This window comes from Canis lupus, chromosome 6 (genome assembly GCF_003254725.2).
Source record: "Canis lupus dingo isolate Sandy chromosome 6, ASM325472v2, whole genome shotgun sequence".
Taxonomy (NCBI): Eukaryota; Metazoa; Chordata; class Mammalia; order Carnivora; family Canidae; genus Canis; species Canis lupus.
This window is the reverse complement of record NC_064248.1, coordinates 57,612,310-57,634,681: the sequence shown is the minus strand read 5'-3', so window position 1 is coordinate 57,634,681 and position 22,372 is coordinate 57,612,310. Positions and strand designations below refer to the sequence as shown.

Here is a 22,372-nt window from a genome sequence, read left to right as displayed (position 1 = left end):
GTATTTTAATCCTGGCACATATATACATAACGCCAAGCAAGTCATTTTTTACCCTGGTCCAAGAATCCTTGCCTTCCCCTTTCTTCTCATGCCACTTCTCTCCCCTTTTCAGGTTACTTTATGTGAAAGCCCCACCACCTCCACTCTATAACTCACTCCAAAACCAGAACTCTTGCTGTAGCAATCCTGGGCCCTTTTTCCCCCCAAAAAGGAGATACTGTCTTCTGAGAATAACTTCTATCCTTGAGAACACCAGTCAGCACTTTATGCAATTCAGGGGGAGAAAACTGAGAAATTGTAAACACTTTAGAAATCATTCATATTAAATATGCTCTTAACAGCATAAATTTTTTCTCAGCTGGCCTTAAGCCTAACCTTAGTCTCCACGGAAAGTCTAGCCTTCACACTTTCTCTATTTGTCACAATAAAACACAAAGGATTTCTCTAATATTTCCAACATACAGGTTTTCTGAGACACATTCAGTCTTTGAAATTTTGTTTTGTTTTTTAAAAGCATGGGCTGATGTGGCACCTGGCTGGCTCAATCAGTAGAGTGTGCAATTCTTGATCTTGGGGTTGTGGGTTCAAGCCCCATGTTGGGTGTAGAGATTACTTTTTAAAAAATCTTGATAATATACAATTAAAAAAAAGCATGGGTTGTTGACCAAAATTTGGGGGAGTGAGGGGCAGAAGGACAGGAAGGAGAGGGACTCTGTTGCAAACAGTTCTTTTTAGTTATGTATATGTTGGAAACATCTTCACTTACAAAAAGCAGTCCCTGATCAACTTATGCCATTTCTGTTTCCAAGTAACCGTCCAACTCTATGAGGCACGAGAGTCCTTGGTCTCTTATCATTGGGCCATGCTGTTCATAGCTTTAACAGCTTTCAACAATATTCCCACTTCACTGTTAAATACCTGTTTTTACCTTGGAGCTTTTCAAGGTGGTAGAACTGTTCAAGGCTCTGAAGAGGGAGTTAGAGGCATCCCTGCATTTACAGGTCAACAAATTGAGTTAGCACGAACTTGAGCCCCATACAGATGCTGAGCAAACCTACTGAACTATTCCTTCATGAAGGAAAAAAAAATCAAGCAATTATTTTCACATTATTTACTCTTTACTTTGTAAAGTATCTCCACAAATCACCAAATTGCCAAAATGTCTTTAAACCCAGAGACAAGGGCTTGGAATTTTAAGTAAGATAGTCAAGGAACACCTTCCAGAAAAGGTCACATTTGAGTAAAGACTTGAAGGAGGTGAGAAAGAGAGCCATGTAGGAATGCTGGGGAGAAGCATCCAAAGCAAAAGGAACAGCAGCATATAGGTCTGAGATAGAAATGTGCCTGGGGTATTCACAAAGTGGCCAGAATGTCTGGAGTGGAAAAGGAGGCAGATATTGGGGATGATCCAACATCATCCCCACAAATCACATAAAGGGTTATTGTAAATCAGTTTCCCTTGACATTTGCTTAAAGTAAGATTGTAAGCCATTGGAGGATTTTAAACAGAAAAAATGGTGTTAAATGCTTGTGTTTTCATAGCACCACCTGAATGCTATGTTGAGAATAGGCTGAAAGGGGGCAAGAATAGAGAAAAGTGAGAACTCTGTTGTGATAAACAAGGTGAAAAATGATGGTAATTTTGATCAGGATAGAAACAATTAAGGAAGGTTTAGATTCTGGGTGAATTTCTTCCCTTTTTTTGAGAGATAATTTATATGCAATGAAATAAATCCATTTAAGTGTGCATTTCTATATATTTTGACCAATTTATGTAACCCACTACCACAATCAAGATACAGAAATTTCATCATCCAGAAGAAGTTCCCTTGTGTCCCTTTGAAGTCAAAGTGTCCCTTCCTCTACCCCAGGCAACCCCCAATCTGCCTTCTGTCACTATACATTAGATTTATCTTTTCTATGGTTTCATATAAATTGGAATAATACCTTTTCTTTTTTATATCTGGCTTCTTTCACTCAGTTTGTTTTTGAAGTTTACTTTTGTTGATGCATGTATCAGTAGTTCATTCTTTTTTATTGCTGAGTAGTATTCCAGTGTTTGGATAAAACCCAGTTTATTCAGTACTGTTAATAGATGTGTTATTTCCAGCTTTGGTTTATAATGCATAAAACTGCTATACATACTTATGTACAAGCTTTTGTGTGGACATGTTTTTATTTCTCTTGAATAAGTACCTGGGGATGTGATGGTTATGATAAATACGTCATGGGTCAGGGTAAGCACGCATTTAATTTTATAAGAAACTGCCAGATTGTTTTCCAAAGTGGTTGTATCATTTTATATTCTCACAGACAACGTATTGAGTGTTTTGGTTGCTCCATATCTTGGCCAACATTTATTGCCAGTCTTTAATTTTAGCCATTCTGATGGATGTGTAGTATGTGTAGTTTGGAAATCTTCCTTCTGCATACCCCCTCAGTTCCTTGAGCCACCAATCTACTTTCCGTCTCTATGGATTTGCCTATTTTGGAAATTTCATACATGGAATCCTACAATATTTGGCCTTTTATGTCTGGCTTCATTTATTAGCATAATGTTTTCAAGATACATCCACGTTTTAGCATGTATTAGTATTCCCTTTGTTCTTATGGGTATTCTTTTGTTGTACAGATATACCACATTTTGTTTATCCATTCATCAATTGGTAGATATTGGGGTTGCTTCTACTTTTTGGCTATTATGGAAAGTGGTACTATGAAAATTATTGTGTAAATTTTTGTGTGAACAGGTTTTCAATTCATTTTTGAGGAACTGCCAAACTGTTTTCTAAAGTGGCCATACCATTTTACAATCCCACCAGCTATATATAAAGATTCCAATTTCTCCACATCCTTATTAACACATTTTATGGTTGATAAATGATAAATTTTAGTGAGCGTAAAGTGGTATCTCACTGTTATTTGGGTTTGCATTTCCCTAATGACTGATGTTGAGCATCTTTTTATATACTTATTGATCGTTTTTAAATATTCTTTGGAGAAATGTCCATTCAAATTCTTTGTCTATTTCTACCCATTGGGTTGTTATTGAAGTGTAAGCAATCTTCATATAGTCTAGATACTAGATCCTTATGAGATAAATGATTTGCAAATATTTTCTCCCACTCTGTAGGTTGTCTTTTCACTTTCTTGGTAGTGTCCTTTGATGCAAAAGCTTTTAATTCATTGAAGTCCAATTTATCTGTTTTTTTTTCTTTTGTTGCTTATGTTTTATGTCTAAGAAACAATTGCCTAATCCAATGTCATGAAGATAAATACCTGTGCTTTTTTTCTAAGATTTCTTGTTTTGGTTGCTGATCCATTTTGAGTTACTTTTTGTATATTGTGTGAGGCAGTTGTTCAAATTCATTCTTTTGCATGATAATATCCAATTGTCCCACAACTATTTGTTGAAAAGACTATTCTTTTCCCTCTGGTCTTGGCATGCATGTCAAGGGTGCAAGGTTTTCCAAATGTGTAAGATCATGCCATCTGCAAATAGAAATCATTTTACTTCTTTTTCCCCCAATATGAGTGCCTCCCCCCACCCACTAATTACTCTGGCTAAAACCTCTAGTATAATGTTGAAGTTTTGAGAGCAAGTAAACATCCTTGTCTTGTTTCTGATCTTAAGGGCAAAATTTTGACTTTTTTTTTTTTTTAAGATTTTATTTATTCATGAGAGACACACAGAGAGAGAGAGAGAGAGGGACACAGGCAGAGGGAGAAGCAGGCTCCATGCAGCGAGCCCAATGTGGGACTTGATCCCGGGACTCCAGGATCACGCACTGGGCTGAAGGCAGGCGCTAAACTGCTGAGCCCCCCGGGTGTCCCCAAAATTTTCAGTCTTTTACTATTAAGTATGATGTTAGGTATGGATTTTTCATAGACATCTTTTATCAGACTGAGGAAGTTTTCTTATATTCCTTGTTTGTTGAATGTTTTATCATTCAAAAGGATGTATTTTTTTCAGCTTTACTGAGGTATAATCATCACATAAATATTGTGTATGTTCAAAGTGTACAACTTGATGTTTTGATGTGGATACACTGTTATCACAATCAAACTATTAAGCATATTCATCATCCTATCCAGTTGCCATTTGTGTGTGTGTGTGCACACACGTGTGGTGAGAACATCTAAGATTTACTCTATTAGCAAATTTCAAGTATACAATACAGTATTGTTGACTGTAGTCACCAAGCTATTCATTAGAACTTTAGAACTCATTCATCTTATATAACTGAAACTTGTACTGACATCTCCCCATTTCTCTCCCCTCCCCCCACTATTCTACCCTCTGGCAACCATGATTTTATTCTCTGCTTCTAGTTCAATAGTTTAGATTTCACATAGAAGAGTGATATCATGCTGTATGTCTTTCTGTGTCTGCTTATTTCACGTGGCATAACATCCTCCAGGTTCATCTATGTTGTTGTAAATGGCAGGATTTCCTCTTTTCATTTTAAGGTTGAATAATATTCGTGTGTGTGTGTGTGTGTGTCACATTTTTTTAAACCATTTATCTGTTGAGAAACTCCTATGTTTCCATATCATGGCAACTGAATAATGTTGCAGTGAATTGCAGGTATCTTTGTGATACTGATTTCATTTTCTTTGGATATATAACCAAAAGATGAGTTGCTGAATCATACGGTAGATGTATTTTTCATTTTTAAAGGAATCTCCATACCGTTTTCCATAATGGTTGTACCAATTTACATTCCCACCAATAGTATACAAGGATTCCATTTTCTCCACATCCTCACCAACATTTGTTATCTGTCTTTTTGATAACAGCCATTCTCAGTGTGGGTTTGATTTGCATTTCTGCTGATTAGGGATATTGAGCATCTTTTCATGTACCTTTGGGCCATTTATATGTTCATGTGTCTTCCTTTGAGACATGCCTATTTAGGCCCTTTCCCATTTTTTTAAAAATATTTATTTATTCATGAGAAACACACACACACAGAGAAGCAGAGGGAGAAGCAGGCTCTATGCAAGGAGCCTGATGTGGGATTCGATCCCGGGACTCCAGGATCATGCCCTGAGCCGAGGGCAGGTGCTAAACTGCTGAGCCACCCAGGAATCCCCCCCTCCATTTTTAAAAAATAATTTTTAAAATATTTAAAAATAATTTCCCCCCATAGAGTTGTAGGAGTTCCTCATTGAACCCTTATTAAACTGTTATCAGGTACCTGGCTTGCAAATATTTTTTCCCACTCCAGGGTGGGAAACTTTTTCAGTTTCCGTTGCTCTGCAGCATTTTAGTTAGATGCAATCCCACTTACCTATCTTTGCTTTTGTTACCAGTGTTTTTCGTATTTTGTAACCAAGATCAATGACAAGAAGTATTTTACTTATGCTATCTTCCAATAGTTTTATAGTTTCAGGCCTTACACTTAAGTCTTTAAACCATTTTGATTTTTGTATATGGTGTGAAATGTCCAATTCCATTCTTCTGCATGTGGATTTTTTTTTTCTTTTTTCCTTTTTTTTTTTTTTTTAGAGTTCATTTATTTATTCATGAGACACACAGAGGAGAGAGGCAGAGACACATGCAAAAGGAGAAGCAGGCTCCACGCAGGGAGCTGATGCGGAAGTCGATCTGGGGACTCCAGGATCATGCCCTGGGGCAAAGGCAGGCGCCAAACCGCTGAGCCACCCAGGGGTCCCTGTAAGAGTTTTCTTATGTTCTTGGGTCTTGGTTTCAGGGTATTATGGGCTATGGAATGAGTTTGACATGTTCCCTGTTCTAGTTTTTGGAAAATTTAGAGGCTTGATGCTAGTTCTTTAAATATTTGGAAGAATTCACCAGTGAAGCTGTCTAGTCCTGGGCTTTTCTGTATCAGAAGGTTTTGTTGTTTTAAACTAACTCAATCTCAAAAATAAATAAATAAATAAATAAATAAATAAATAAATAAAATAAACTAACTCAATCTCTTTTCTTTTGTAGGTCTATTCAAGCGTTCTCTTTCTTTTGACTCAGTTTTGGTTGTTTGTGTTTCTAGAAATTTATCTATTTCATCTAGTTATCTAATTTGTTGGCATATAATTGCCCATAGTTATTCCCCCATAATCCTTTATTTCTGTAGTCAGTAGTAATATCCTCTTTCATTTCTTGATCTAGAGTTTTGTCAGTTTGCTTTTATCAAAGATTTTTTTTTAAAGATTTTATTTATTCATGAGAGAGAGAGAGAGAGAGGCAGAGACATAGGCAGAGGAGAAGCAGGCTACCCATGGGGAGTCCAATGCAGGGCTTGATCCCAGGACTCCGGGATCATGACCTGAGCCAAAGGTAGATGTTCAACCACTGAGTTACCCAGGTGTCCCAAAGATCTAACTTTTGTTTATGTTCATTTCCTATATTGTATTTTTATCACCTATCCTATTATCTTCATTTTTTCTCCTCCTTATGCCTGTTTGGTGTGTGTATACACACACACACACACACACACCCTACCAACCAAGCCAGCTAGGTGCCCCTCTATATTTTCTTCTTACAACTTACTGATTTTGTTGCATTCTGTAAGTTTTTTTTAGTGTGATTTCATTTCTGTGTATCTCAAAGTATTGTATTTCCTTTACAATTTTGTTTGACCCATTGGTTATTTAGAAAGGTGTTTATTTCTACGTACTTGTAAATTTCTCAATTTTCCTTCTATTACTGATTTCTATTGAATCTGATTCTTCTAGCTCAAATCTGTTGAGTTATTCAAGTGTATTAATTTGTTGTACTCTCCAACTTCAAATTTCTATTTGTTTACTTATTTTTGTGTCTCTATTTGTGAGGCATCATTCTGATACTTTAGTCCTCTAAATATTTCCTTTCAACATATTTAAAATAGTTGATTTGAGGTTTTTGTCTACAAAGTCCAATAAATGGGCTTTTCCTGGACACTTTCTATTGGTTAAAAGAATTTTTTTTTTTTTGAGGAGTCATAGCATGGCTCATTTTTGTTTTTAGAAAACTAGTCAATAGAAAATATTATAGTCAATAGAAAATAGAAAATATTACTAGTCAATTACTAGTAAATGACTAGTAATATTACTAGTCAAAATATTACTAGTCAAATATTGACTATTATAATGTGTCAAGTCTGGAAATTGGTTTCTCTCCTTAGGGTCTGCTTAGTGACTCTTCTGAACTAATCCTGTAAAACTATATATCCTTTTCTATGTGAGGCCACTGCAGTTTCTGCTTGGTTGGCTTACTGGTCAGCTAATAATTGCATAGAGAGATGCAATTATTAGCTGACCTGCCTGGAATTAGCTAAATGCCTGGAACCTACAGAATACTGGCTAAAATGCATTAGCTAAAATGCCTGGAACCTACAGAATACTGGCTTTTCCCAAGGGGTTTTGTGTGTTGAGGCATACCTATGGCACACAATCAGGCAGTTTATAGCTTTACATTAGCTTTCATTTTCTGCTTGTGCAGAGCCTCAAGTTCTGCTGGAGGTGATAGCTTAGGGTCTTTTTGGGTCTTCCTGAGCATGCATACAGTCCTATGCATGTGTGTGGTCTTCTAGATTTCCATATCAAGAGTTTTCCAAAGCCTGTATCGCCACTGCATTCCCCAGTCTTTTCTCCCAAGCTTTTTCATCAAAGTATTGTTTGCTCCAGCTGTTATCACCCCTTGCAGCAGCAAATAAAATATCTACCTGTAAATACTTCAACAAACACCATCTGTGTGGCAGTTGTAGCACTGGATGAGTTCTGAGTCAGGTTATATAGGTAAAGCTTGTTTATCTATAAAGCCACCAGATAGTTCAAATGATAATTCTATGTGAATGGAGTCCACTCTGCTGCCTGAGGTACCTATAATGTGGGCTATTATTTTCAGGCTACTACTAAGCTGCAGAGTAAGAAAAGGTTTCCACCCAGCTTTGTTGAGACACTTATTCTTGGAATGAGTGATAAATGGTGACAACCATCATTTTGGAAGAATGCCCAAAACATACGGAGAGGCTACATGATGATGTTTAAGACAACAGCCCAGCTAAAGTCCAAGCCAACAGCAGGTATTAACCACCAGACATCTTAGTGAATGAGTTTTCAGCAGATTCGCCATTGAGCAGTCCTAGTTAACCAGGAGGGCCAAATATTCTCCTACTGAGTCCTGCTGAAATCAGTTTCAAGTCTAAAACCAATGTTATGGTTTTGTCATTTATTTAATAAAAACTGTATATATTTAAAGTGTACAACTTGGTGTTTTGATATACAGTGACATGATTAGTAGTCAAGTGAATTAACGTAACCATCTCCTCATATTGTTATCTCTGTGGTCAGAGCGCCTGAAATCTATTTTCTGAGCAAATTTCCAGTATTCAATACAGTATTACTAGCTAAGGTCATCATGTTGTACATTAGCTTTCCAGACTTATTTGTCCTATAGGACTCCAATTTTGTACCCTTTGACCACCCTCTCCCCATTTTCCCCACTTGTAACCATCATTCTACTTTCTACATCTATGTATCCAACCTTTTTTAGGTTCTGCATGTAATAAGACCATGCGGTATTTTTCTTTGTCTGGCTTATTTCACTTGGCACAGTATCTTCCAGGTTCATCCATGTTGTTGCAGGCAGGATCTCCTTTTTAAGGTTAGATGATATTCCATGTTATATATATTTTAAGATCTGTTAGCAAACACAGCAAGCTGGTCTCAACCCAGAAACCATGGATGAGAAGTGGCAGGAATAACATGCTGGTAATTCTCCTCAGAGTCCACATCCCACTTATGCTCAGGAGGTGGGCCAGGGCAGGCACAGCCAGGCCCAAATGCTTGCTTGCAGATACCCATTGACTCTCCTGCTATAGGGCGGTGGAGGACCTGTGAATAGCAACACAGGTCAGTTATACTGTGGGTGAGAGACTACAGCTGAAGAGGTTTTGAACCATCAGTGCAGAAAGACTAGCTAATACTCACCAGCATGTGACTGTTCTTGATCTTTTCTATAGTTAGCATGCTCCAGATTCTTAAAATAAAAAACACTGGTATTACATTCCTTTGGAGCTAATAGAAAATGACTGCTTAACTAGTTTACTCCCTTTCCAAAAAAACCTTGCAAACATACAGTTTTCTCAAATGATCTTCAAGCATATGGAGAGTATTTTGGATTAAAGTCCATAGATATTTGAGGCTAAGTAGTTTATTATTGCATTAAAAAGATTTCTAGATTATTGTTCCTCTAGTTCCCATGGGATGGTTTAGTGTGTTATGTATTTTATGAATTTAGCTTGGTTCCAATAGTTTATAGTTCTATTCAGTTAAATCACTCCATGACCATTTTTGTAGGTCAAAAATGGGTGAATATCAGCAATTTCACATCATTCTATCTAATTATATTTTAATAAGAGGTGGTGTTTTCTTCTTAGATAAATGGATTGCTACTTGGTGGAAATACTCTACTTCTGTATTTCTACTCACCTTCTGATGCTTTCCTCCTGGTCCATCCCAACTCAGTATTTAATTTTTATTAAGAGCTCCATCATCTCTTCTTCACTCCATGCAACTTACTTCATTCTCTCCCAAAATACAATTTAAAAATGAGTTTCAGAGATGTCATTCTGCTACTAATTTTTTTAATATCAGAGGAGAATAAAAATGTGATGTTAAGGCAAATGACCAGGAGGACCTCTGTTTTTTCATTTCTTCTTTGAGCACAGGTTGTGATGTTAGTGTGTCTTAGTATATTGATTCAAGTTTGCTTTCCTCTGCATGCTTCTTCCTTCTTCCTGTCTTCTTCTACTCTGTCACTTTGTCAGTGACATGTTATGTCAGCCTTGTCAGAACCAGCCAATGAATCTGATTCATTAGCCAACAGCAATGCAGAATAGCTGTGCTAACTCACAGTAATTAAGATTAGGGTCACACTGTCATTAAGTATTACTGTCAGGGAAAATTCAGTGAAGAAGTAAATCTTGAGAATGACCTTAGATGTGTGGTAAATGAAATTCATTGACTTATTGATGTATTCATCAACTATGATTATTATTTACATTAAACCATTAGCTAAAAAGAGAAACAAACAAACCAATCTAACAGTAAAAATTTTATTAGGACCATGGTAATGACCTATTTGAGTTTAAATAAGAATTTCATATAGTATAAAAATGTGTAAGCATTTCTAACCCCTGGCCAGCTTAAGTCAAATACTAATGGACTGGTCTTAATTCATTTGGACACACTCCATAATGGTTCACCACAGAAAGCACCTATCACCCACTTATTTTTTTTTTTTTTTTTTTTTTTTTTTTTTTTTTTTTTTTTTTTTTTTAGAAATTTTTATTTATTTATGATAGTCACACAGAGAGAGAGAGAGAGGCAGAGACACAGGCAGAGGGAGAAGCAGGCTCCATGCACTGGGAGCCTGACGTGGGATTCGATCCCGGGTCTCCAGGATCGTGCCCTGGGCCAAAGGCAGGCGCTAAACCACTGCGCCACCCAGGGATCCCTATCACCCACTTATTGAATAAATGCGTATTAATTACTGGCAGGGGCTCTGAGGCCGGACAGTGACACTTCACGTTACCAATGTTAATCAGTTCTGTGTAATAGGAAGGACATCCATGAGAAAGTTCATTGTAAATAGCAATATAAGTGTTATTCTGAACATTATCCGTAGTTTAGAATGAACTTATTAACCATACCATGATCAGAATGGATGTGTCCCTAAGAATCCATTTGCTTTCTCTCTGAAGGTCCAGGAAGGTTTTTGCAAAATGGTTTTTGTCTTTTAAATACAAAGAGCAGAAACTGAGTAAATGTTAAAGCAACTAGATTTTCCAGCCTGTACCCAAGATTTATTTTATGGTCAGGAACCTGAGGTATCTGGGAACTCTGGCACTGGGGAAGTTAATGCCATTTTGTTTTACACAGTCTTTTACAGAGACTAAAGATACAAGATAAATGTATCCTGAGGTTACAAAATATGTGCAGGTCTGGGAATGAAGAAAGGAGGTGGTGGCCATAAACTGACATGTTAATATAATAGTTCTACTGTTTCTAAAAATAAGCAAATAGAGAAATTCTTGAGCTATGAAATGTGTTTCCAGGCAAGCTTTTACTAAGGGTAAATACTGTTTCTCAGTGTATTATCAGTCTTTTTAACACCAAAAACACTAAAATCCACTAAAAATACTGAAAACATGCCTCCAAATAATTTTTCCATTCTGAAAGTTGTACTTACTATTTCCAAGAACCAGTTCTGTTGACCTATAAACATTTTATTTGCTGTTTATAGCAATTAGAACATATAAAGGACTGGGTGACATTAGTACAAAGATCAGTATCATGGGGGAATCTTCTGTTAAATAATAAAAGTTTTTAGTAGGATTTAAAAATCACAGCTCTCAGATGGAGAAAGAAAGAAAGCCTTTCTCCATCCATGTGTTTGTTAGGCACACTTTAGAGCATCTGCCACAGGTGGGAGTGAGAAGTTCTATTTCATAATCATTAGGTGGTAGCTGTCACTGAATGACACAGAGTGAGGTTTCTGGATTTTGTTGTTTTATGTAAACCTGACATAGGACCACTCATGTGTCAGAAGCAATTGTACACCTCTTCCCAACTGTGGTTCAGTGATGTCATTTTGGTAGCTTGCAACTGCCCATGGTGGAAGCATTTACATCACAGAAATTGGCAAATGCTACAAATCAGACACCTGCTTACCACTCCCTATTTCTACTCCACCTCCCAAAACATACACTCCTTGGCTGGAAACCCAGATATTAAAACACTTACTAGCACACCATTGCACAGAACTAAATCTTGAACATATTATCCTTCTGGTGAATATATGATTTTACAGGTACAAAAGAAGGTGGCTCTTAAAGGGTTGTTTGAATGAAGTAAAATAATTCCAGTCTAAAATGCTATCAGCATCTTCCTGTGTCTATGCCAGCATAAACAGACAGTTCAATCTCAATCAGGCATCCTAGTTCTCAGAATTCTAGTTCCCCAGGATCCAAGCCCTCAGTGTAATATATCTGGCATTCATCTAATACCCTAGGGTTCTCAGAGCTTCTAAGACAGCTTGAACCTTCTGGAAGTCAAAGGCTGTACTATGAAAAACACTGACAGTGTGATAAAAAATACTCCACTGATGCCAAATGTTTGTTTGAAAATTTTCTACAGGAAAGGCTGTTCCAGAAACTGTATACATAGATCATAGATGCCAATGAGAATCCAACTCAATTCAAAACTATGTCAACTCACAATTCTAAAAATGAAGATTTCTTGCTTTCCAAAAGGAGAACATTCCAAAGAGTTTAATTAGCTAGATGCTGTCATTATGTTGATCTATACATGTCTCTCTCATTTTTGTGGTTATGTATTTCCATGCTTCTCTCTTGCATTATATGGTGTTTGGGCTAATTACTCCCCAACTCAAAAACATTCTAATTCTTATGTGGTTATGTATTTCCATGCTTCTCTCTTGCATTATTTGGTGTTTGGGCTAATTACTCCCCAACTCAAAAACATTCTAATTCTTACGTAATTATTCACAACTCTTATTGCAGGGGTACCTATTTATGTCACAGACAAACTACAAGGGTTTCGAGTGATTGTAATGACTTTTTAAAAGGCTTCCATAGAATAAAATTCACTCAAGTAATGTACTTAAATTCACAATATTCTTTCTCATTCTTTGCCCAAATCCTCACACTAAAGCTTATGCCTATTTTTTATTGTTTGGAACTCAGGGGAGAAAGAGAACAGCTGGTCCACATCTTTCATATAATGGCCCTTAATATTCAGGTGGAGTGTACATTCAAGACAGAAGCCTGGTATTAGACCGGCTGAATAGGCCCTATTCTTAAAAAATGAAAACTGCTATTATCCAAGTCCACTGCTTTTATTTTTAAATGAGTTTATAAATTAAGATTTCTTCCCCCATACTAATTTCAGTGGTTTTCCTGGTTAGCAAGTCCATGTGACTGGCATCTGACAATCTCAGCATTATGATGCTCTCTTGCAGGCTTCATTCACTATCATTTGGCTTCATAATGCTGTAGCTCTAGAGAAGTCCAGCATAACTAGGCTTTCCCCAGAATTTCATATTATTTCTTACCTTATTATTCACATGCTCCATTTTTTCTCTACTTAAAAAAAATATATATATGTGTGTGTGTGTGTGTGTGTGTGTGTGTTTTAGGGAGCAAGGGGGAGTGAGAGAGAATCCTAAGCAGATTCCACGATGAACATGGGAGTCTGATGTGGGCTTGATCCCATAACCCTGAGATCATGACTTGAGCTGAAACCAAGCATTGGCTGTTTAATTAACCAACTGCACCACCCAGGCACCCCTTTACTTTCTAATTAACAGCTTACATGAAATTACCATTGGTATTTATTAATATTTCTTCATATCATTTTGAACTTTTTTTTTTAAAGATTTATTTATTTATTTATTCATGATAGAGAGAGAGAGAGAGAGAGAGAGAGAGAGAGAGAGAGGCAGAGACACAGGAGGAGGGAGAAGCAGGCTCCACGCCGGGAACCCGATGCGGGACTCGATCCCGGGACCCGAGGATCGCGCCCTGGGTCAAAGGCAGGTGCTAAACCGCTGAGCCACCCAGGGATCCCCTCATTTTGAACTTTTAAAAAAGTTTTTATTTAAATCCTAGTTAATTGGGGTGCCTGGGTGGTTCAGTTAGTTAAGTGTCTGCTTTGGCTTGGGTCATGATCTCAGGGTCCTGGGATTGAGCCCCAAGTCGGAGGCTGCTTCTCCTTCTCTGTCTGCCCCTCTTCCCATTTGTGCTTTCACTCTCTCTCTAATAATTAAAATCTTCAAAAAAATTCCAGTTAATTCACATATAGAGTAATATTAGTTTCAGGTGTACAACAAAGTGATTCAACACTCTGCACAACTTTTTCTTCAAAGACACAGAGAGAGAGGCAGAGACATAGGTAGAGGGAGAAGCAGGCTCCCTGCAAGGAGCCTGACATGGGACTCGATCCGGGGTCTCCAGGATCACACCCTGGGCTGAAGGCGGCGCTAAACCGCTGAGCCACCCAGGCTGCCCTCTCATATTATTTCAACAAAGCATTATAGTTTTATACAACCTGGTAAAGAAAAATGGTTATTTTAAATTTTTTCTCTATTTCCACAAACTGTCTCTTTCTTAGCATTTATCTTTATCAGAAAGAGTACAACAAACCATAAAAAAGTCTCCAGTATTAACTTGGGATCTGTAGGTTTGGGGTGCTTTTCAAAAATAGAGAAAAGACTATATAAAACAGTATCCTTCCCTCCCAAAAGCCAATAAAATATTTAACACTCTTAGGCATGCCAAAGATGTACTAAAAGGAAAAATACTTTCCATTTAGATAAATTATACTCTTCCTTCTAAAGTGTAAAATAATTCTAAATAGAGTAAAAGAAGCCCAGCAGACTCTTAGAGACAAGATATACTGGATATGGTTGCCTTTATGCTGGAACATGCCTGAAATCAGTTTAAGGTAAAAACTAAAAAATCAGAACCTCAGAGAAATTCCTCTTGAGTACAGCTCATTGACATACTTCCCTGAAGGTTGTGACAGAGAAAAGAAACTCTAATTTTTGGAACTATGCTCACACTCTTGTGTTAGTAAGGTCAGACTGTCTAGTCACAGTTTAGTTCTTTTTTACATCTATATTTTACCACAGAAAGAATGGAGTTTTACATTAAAGCCCATCTAATTCACTTCTCAATTTAACTGGAATTTACAGTATTTCTTGAAATTGTGACTGTGACAAAGAAAACAAGACCAGTAAATGTTTACAGGCCTCCCCAGAAGACTTGTTTTAATAATTTCCACAACACAGTTTATAGAATATAAAATTAGGGTCATATTCAGCCTTTGTTATGAGAAGAGGATGTGCTCATGTTTAAGCAAATTCGGTGCATCCCACTGGGTTATGTGTCATTCAGTGAGATGTGCTCCCTGAGTCAGGGGCCAGATGGCGGATGCAGAAGTCTTTTGCTAGAATACATCTCTATAGAGGATGATGTCGCATTGGACTTGGTGACCAGGCTGACACTGAATGCAACTCAGTCACGGTATTTAAATCACATTAAGACTCTCTTTTATTTATGGCTCTCCTTGTGATTTTGTCTGGGTTTATGTCTAATTGTTAGCCTTTATGTGGCAATATGATGTGCTATGCATTCTGCCTTTTCTTTGCAACCCTTTCTGAGGTACAGAGGTTCTGGAAAAAATGTGTTACATAAACCAATTCTAATTAAGCATAAATTTAATTATAAAACGACACCTTATTCTATATACTGTTTTTCATATGCTTGATACTGTTCTGGCTATTTTATTAGTGTTAGCATAGATATTTGCTATTTTAATGACAGATTTGGAGGCATTAGGACAAGAGATCATATAGTTTACTTCTTTCCTTCTGATAAAGAAATTAAAATCAGTATGAATTCAGAGTCATATGTTTGGCTAAAGAAGTAGGGAACAACCCAGACCTAAAAATCACGTTACAATACTTGGCTTAGTAGTCTTTCCACTACTCCCACCAACTTCCTTCCCCTACCTGCCATTAAACTTCAAAATGTCTTTATCATCATCATTCTCGTCCTTGCCCACCTCCTCTTCCTCATTTCACCATCATCAACTGACCACAATAAGAAATATTGCCCATTTTCTTTTAAAACCATGGTAAAAGGTCTTCTATCTGCATAATTTTCTTCTTTCTTACACTCAGGGGAAAAAAGTTACACTTATTCAGTAAAAAAATAAAGTCAACTGAAGTTGTACTTGTCATTTGGGAATTTTTGACAGTGTAGTAACAGAGAAAGTAGTTGTCCAAAAATTGGTGGCAGAAACAGAGAAACAGAAGTACTCTTGAATCAGAAGTCCTCCTCAATCCTGTATGACTTTTAACAATTTTTTTTTTTCCTGGAACACCTCCCTAAGTCCATATAAAGAAGCAAAGATTTTTGTTTTGTTTTTCTCCTGATTGGCTCTTTAAGCATACCACACTGAGTTGAGTCTGAAACTGCTCTAAACTGAAATCTCCTTCCTAATACTCTCTAGTGCTAGTTAGTTCTACTTTCTGACCTCCACTTTCAGAAATTAGACTCTGGTCTTTTCAGCCTTGTCAAATCTCTCATTTTCTCTATAACTCCTGCTCAATACATAATCCCTCTGGAGTATTACATGGTATAAATATAATTTTGTCCTCGTGTACACTTGGCATTATTAACCTGAAGGATTTGCTATAAGGATTAGTGTTTACACTGAACAAACATAAAAGGCCCTTTCCAGCAGTAAGAAGTGGTAACATCCAACACAGGTACAATTGGATACATCACAGTAAAACCTTGGGTTTTTAGATTAAGTTATATATATATATATATATATATTTTAAAAGATTTTATTTATTTATTCATGAGAGACAGAGAGAGAGAGAGGAAGAGACATAGGCAAAAGGAGAAGCAGGCTCCCTGCGAGAAGCCTGATGCGGCACTTGATCCCATGACCCTAGGATCACAACCTGAGCCAAGGGCAGAAGCTCAACCCCTGAGCCACTCAGGCATCTCTGAAGTTATATTCTTTTTTTTTTTTTTTTTTTACGATAGTCACACACACACAGAGAGAGAGAGGCAGAGATAGGCAGAGGGAGGAGCAGGCTCCATGCACCGAGAGCCCGACGTGGGATTCGATCCCGGGTCTCCAGGATCGCGCCCTGGGCCAAAGGCAGGCGCTAAACTGCTGCGCCACCCAGGGATCCTTAAGTTATATTCTTGATCTTCACAATCCTTGATAATACTTTTCTTTAAACCATTTATATGGGATCCGTGGGTGGCGCAGAATAAAATGTGATTTTAGTGATTTCATATTAACATCAGTTCCTTTGAATAGATTAGACCATTCATTGTGAATAAAATTTTAACATTTTTGCAAACTGAATATAATTAAAGCATGGGCTACAGGAAAGTAGAACTACATACTATATACATTACAGTGGGGTATGGGGCGGCAGGGGGAGTGAGGGGCAACAACATAGCTGTGAAAAGCTTGCCTGTTCTTTACACGGAGAGATTAAACTATTTCTGACATAAGGATAACTTCCAAAAAAAAAAAAAAAACCCCAAATAATCAATCAAAAAATTAAATAAGAAACATCACTCCTTTTCGGAATGGTGGTTGACTCCACAACCTCTTTCAACCAGAAAACGCAAAAGCCAATCATAGAACTCCCTTTTCCTTGCCAGCAATTATTTAGGAAAGGGCATGTGAGCCCTGCCAATGAGAATAATGTTTGTCAGCTAGATTGACATTAGTCATTCATATGATGTTTCCTTGTTCTTAAAACTTAAAACTGATTTTGAGGATTTACTATTTTAAATTTTCTAAATCAGTAGTTATTTCAAAAATATAGTGTTTAATTGAATTCCTCTCATCCTAAAGATGATATAAGTGACAAATTAATAATGGATTAATTCTTTGAGTAAATTTTCTAGGAATGTTAAATTAGGATCTAAAGAAAACTCCAATTGATGAGTTTAAAATCATGTCATTGGGGTTTTTTTCTCTTCTTTGATAAATAGTGCAAGGTCCTTCATTTTTTTTAAATTTTAATTTACCTTCTATTGCCACCACAGATTTGAAAGTAGCAACTGCAGAGGGGACAACACAAAGAAATTGTGTTTATTAGTAATCTGATTCAGCTCAGGGATTCTTTTTTCTTCTCCTGAACTAGAGATCAGGATCAGAAAAGTCTCCTGTAACTCCTTTTCTCTGGACCCCAATCTGGTTCTTGTTTGGCACAGTATAAGCTTCTTGAAGAGAGAGGCAGCCTTGAGCCCCTTATCAATGAACTTAACAAGGAGAGGTAGGAGAGAAAAAGCGAAGCACAAAGAAATCAAAAAGGCTAAAATCTAAAGTTCACATGAGAGAGAGTCCTCTGCCTAGAAGAAAGCACTTTTAACTTTCTGGTTACATGGAAAGCTCCACCTTACAATAAAATGGTTTTGCAAACAGAACCTATTACATTACTGCTCATGAGGAATGAGGGGCTTGGGATAGGGTTATACTCACTCTTGGAAAATGGGAGTGTGCTGCCAACGTGTCTGAGAACTGAAATTTAGAACATACTTTGCTTTGGTCTAATTAAGAGCACAGGCTCTGATGACAGACTGCCTGGATTTTAACTCCAGCTTCACTATTTGCCAGTGAGTAGTGGGGAGAATAAATTCTTTAAGTCTTTTTTTAATTGTAAAAATTGGTATTTTTTAACTTCATTAAATTGCTACGAGAACAAAATAAGATTAATATACGTAAAATATCTGGCACAGTGCCTGGCACATAGCAAGTGCTTAATAAATGGTAATTAGTTTAACTATGATTATTACATATAGCTTTGACAGGAGTTTTGCTTTAAAAAGGAAAAATAGAAATGGGTGGTAGCTGGAGAGGATAGTGAGAACTAAAAGTTTATATTAAAAACAATTTTTATAATATGGGAGAAAAAAACAAACATGGAGAGCTAATTTAGCTGGGATTGAGCTTTTGTCAAGAGAGTATGCAAAGTGGGAGAAGGACAAGGGATGAGTGATTACAACAGTGTGATCTTGATGAAAGACTGATGGATATAATTTCAATAGGGAAGTAAGGGAGACCAAGGAGGGTTGGGGAGGTTGAGTCAATAAAAAAATGATATAAGGTCACTGGATTGTGGATGTAAGCTCTTGTGGAGTTGAAGAATTACTAAACTCAGGGTACAAAAGAGTAAAACTGGAAGAGTCAGAAATGGTGATTTTTTTTTTTAAGATTTTATTTATTTATTCATGAGAGAGAGAGAGAGGCAAAGACACAGGCAGAGGGAAAAGCAGGTTCCATGCAAGGAGCCCGATGCAGGACTCGATCCTGGGTCTCCAGGATCACACCCCGGGCCGCAGGCGGCGCTAAACTGCTGTGCCACCAGGGCTGCCCCGAAATGGTGATTTTTTTTAAAGATTTTATTTATTTATTCATGAAAGACACATACAGAGAGAGGCAGAGACACAAGCAGAGAGAAGCAGGCTCCATGCAGGCAGCCTGACGTGGGACTCGATCCTGGGACTCTAGGATCATGCCCTGGGCCAAAGGCGGGCACCTAACTGCTAAGCCCCCCAGGTGTCCCAGAAATGGTGATTCAGAGTAGGAATACTAGAACTGAGAAAACAAGATGGGGCTGTAATTATGGATACAGACAGCTTCAGTATATAGAGAACTGAAACAGAGTGAAGGATAAATTTGCTAGAAAAATCTTATGATCATGTATCCCTCACAGTGACATAGAGGCATGACCCAGCTCTGTTATTTCTCTCTCTCTCCTCCTTTGTCCCTGGCTTTTCTCCAGCTATAATGGTCCCCTAGCTGTTCCTTCAGCACACCAAGCATGCTCTGCTTCAGGCTCTGTACTTGCTCCCTCAACCCCGTTACACTTTCCCCCAAGATAATTACAGAACTAGCTCCCTAATCTTCTTTGGCAATTTTCTCTATTGTCACTTTCTCATGAACACTGAAATCTGCAAGATTTAGAACATGGGTAGTGTTGCAGAGACAGATCAGGAGCTAAAAATCCTCAAGGCTGTGGCATCTAAGGGAACAGTTAGCTGCAATAAGGATGAGAAGTGAGCAGTCTTGACAGTACAGGCTTCAAAGCTGAGGATTTTAGAAAGGAGAGAGGGAAGAGTCTAGAAGTACCAATGAAGAACAAATGGGATCAGACCTTTCTTTGCTTTGAAAAGTTAAATATGAAATTTATTAAGGATGCTGGTAGATCCTACACAAAGTGAGCCCTAACTGAATCTATTTAACACTAACTCCACACACTTCATTTTGCATGTGTTTTTAGGCAATTCAGAGGATCATCCAAAACACGGGTCATGAGAATAAAATAAAATTTACTGTTGTGCCAGCATTACTATTTAGAGCCCTTTGATTTTAGAATAATTATGTGAGGAATTAACCTCCTTTTACTGCATGGGCCCAAAACCACACAGCAGACTATGTACTTTACTAGAGTTCTCAATCATCAATTAAAAACAGCCACATTAGGGATCCCTGGGTGGCGCAGTGGTTTGGCGCCTGCCTTTGGCCCAGGGCGCGATCCTGGAGACCCGGGATCGAATCCCACATCAGGCTCCTGGTGCATGGAGCCTGCTTCTCCCTCTGCCTGTGTCTCTGCCTCTCTCTCTCTCTCTCTGTGTGGCTATCATAAATAAATAAAAATTAAAAAATAAATAAATAAAAGTGGGCAAGATTGTTTAAAAAAAAACAAAACACACAGCCACATTAGCTTTAGTTTTAAGGATATTTGCCTCCTGGATCAAAAGAGGAAATACAGCAGTAGCAGATAGAGAAAAATGGATCTTTAAGGCTAAACGTAAGAGAACATGAGTTTCTTCCATCTTCTCAGCGAATGGCTTTAAGTCTTTACTATATTGGCCTCTGGGTGAGAAGTTCTCATAAGCTATGATCTAGAATATTTGGACCTCTCAAAGGGCTTGAACATATTATATAAAATAATAGCAGGGGTCTTGAGAAATCACAATCACATAATATTTTTCACCTTTGGTAAATGTTTTGGTTCTGAAATGGCACCAAAACATACATTTCAAATTAGTAGCATGTTCACTTTGAGGAAAGAGAAATGAGTGACCAATAAATGTCACCTTCTAAGAACAAGTAAAAATTTAAAATGCAGAATATAGCATTTAAATCACAGGGTAAAAAATTTACTCATTTTAATCATCTACTGGGGTGCTTGGCTGGTTCAGTTGGTAGAGCATATGACTCTTGGTCTTGGGGTTGTGGTTCTTGCCCAATGCTGGGTGTAGAGATTATTTTAAAAAGTAAGGTTTTTTTTAAAAAAATCTATGTTTCAGACTAATTTCTTAAAAAAATAAAACCTTCATTTATTTATTTCTATGCATCTTTAATAAAATATGTAATATCTAGTAACTCCAGTGAGTAGGAAACTCTGATATTCTAAAAGGACTGACATAATTATAAGTTATATGCAGAAATAAAAAAGATCTGAGGCAGCTAAAAAGAACACTGTTTTGAATATAACTACCAAGTACTATAACGTGATTTCATAATGGCTTAAGAAAATAATATACCACTCCAATTATATGAACTTTTCTCCTATTACTCAAAAAGGGGCTTTCATTATGTCTTATTGACTGTGCAACTTACCGAAGTTTGGGGGACTAAGGGACTAAGAAATCACTGGAGAAGTGATCTGGGTGAATTAGGAACGTTATATGTTCACAAAAATTTCTGGATTAGTTTCTGAAGTTTGGATCAAGATCTGAATTGAACATATTCAGGATCCTCTAATCCCTAAAAACTGATATAAAAAAATGTAAAAGTCTTTAACAGTGCTGGGAAAAAAGAGAGTGTATTCTGATTTATCGGAAATTATGAGTAATCCCTGAAAAAAAATAGATGATACATGGAATCTGACTGAAAGAGGAATTCTTAACCCAACCACTGTTCTTCAGTACACAGTGCTTTATGTATCCTTCACACATAGATTATAAAAAGATGTGTACTGAAAGATGGAGGCACCGGGGTGGCTCAGTTAATGGAGTGTCTGACTCTTGGTTTTGGCTCAGGTCATGATCTCAAGGCCATGAGATTGAGCTCTATGATGGGCTCTGCACTCAGCATGAAATCAGCCTGATATTCTCTCTCCCTCTACCCATCCACAACTGCTTGCAGGTGCTATCAATAAATAGATAGATAAATAAATAAAATTTAAAAATCTAAAAAAAATAAAGGAGATTTAATATAATAAAATTTAATAAACATGGAAGTCAAATTTCAGAGGATCAAAACAATAGATTGCTGAATAGGAGGAAGAAAAGCATGCTAAGTTTCTTGTGGTGGTGGAGGGAAAAGACATATATTGATTATAGCAGATGCTAATTAAGGATTAAGTTAATAACGGTTAAAGTTTTAATTTTAAGGGTGAAGAAATTTACAAATAGGTGTGATTTTTCCTTTTCCTCCATTCTCAACACTACTAAACTTTTAGCTTTTTCCAAGCCAGATGACTGCTGAAACTTAGAGGTGACTGGTGTAAATGTGAGACATGGGGCTCTCTTGGGGTCCTGAGAGAAAAGGGAACTGATATGGGACTTTCTTCTCCATGGGTTGAAGCTCAGGAGTTAAGGACTAGAAGGTGGTAGATCCTAGGAAGAACTTGACAATCAGAGATATCTACCCCCCTAGGTAAGCATATTACATCTTTTTCAAGCCCCAAAGGAACTGAATGGGTAGACTGAATCCTCTCTGCCCTGGAGATTACAGAGAGCTGAGAGACATCAGGGATATCCTTCATGTATCTCAGCAAGGAACTGCCACT

At 37.3% G+C, this 22,372-nt stretch overlaps 1 protein-coding gene and 1 long non-coding RNA gene across 11 annotated transcripts in view; one reads left to right on the top strand and one right to left on the bottom strand.

The window, feature by feature from the left end:
* The window catches only part of ZNF644 (zinc finger protein 644), a 175,696-nt gene that overhangs the window by 36,384 nt on the left and 116,940 nt on the right, over nt 1–22,372 (bottom strand). For 4 of the 9 annotated variants that reach the window (XR_007411505.1, XR_007411503.1, XR_004816889.2 and 1 more), the window contains exons 8-10: nt 9,436–9,533; nt 8,935–8,983; nt 929–8,838 (exon numbers count right to left, since the gene is read on the bottom strand). The exons of 4 other annotated variants lie outside the window; for them this stretch is intronic. The gene's annotated coding sequence lies outside the window, so the exon portion shown is untranslated. The remainder of the gene's footprint in view (nt 1–928; nt 8,839–8,934; nt 8,984–9,435; nt 9,534–22,372) is intronic. One more of the 9 variants, XR_007411506.1, reaches the window with a different exon arrangement.
* LOC112640896 (uncharacterized) overlaps nt 1–22,372 on the top strand; it is a 69,163-nt gene that overhangs the window by 13,723 nt on the left and 33,068 nt on the right. The window lies entirely within an intron of this gene.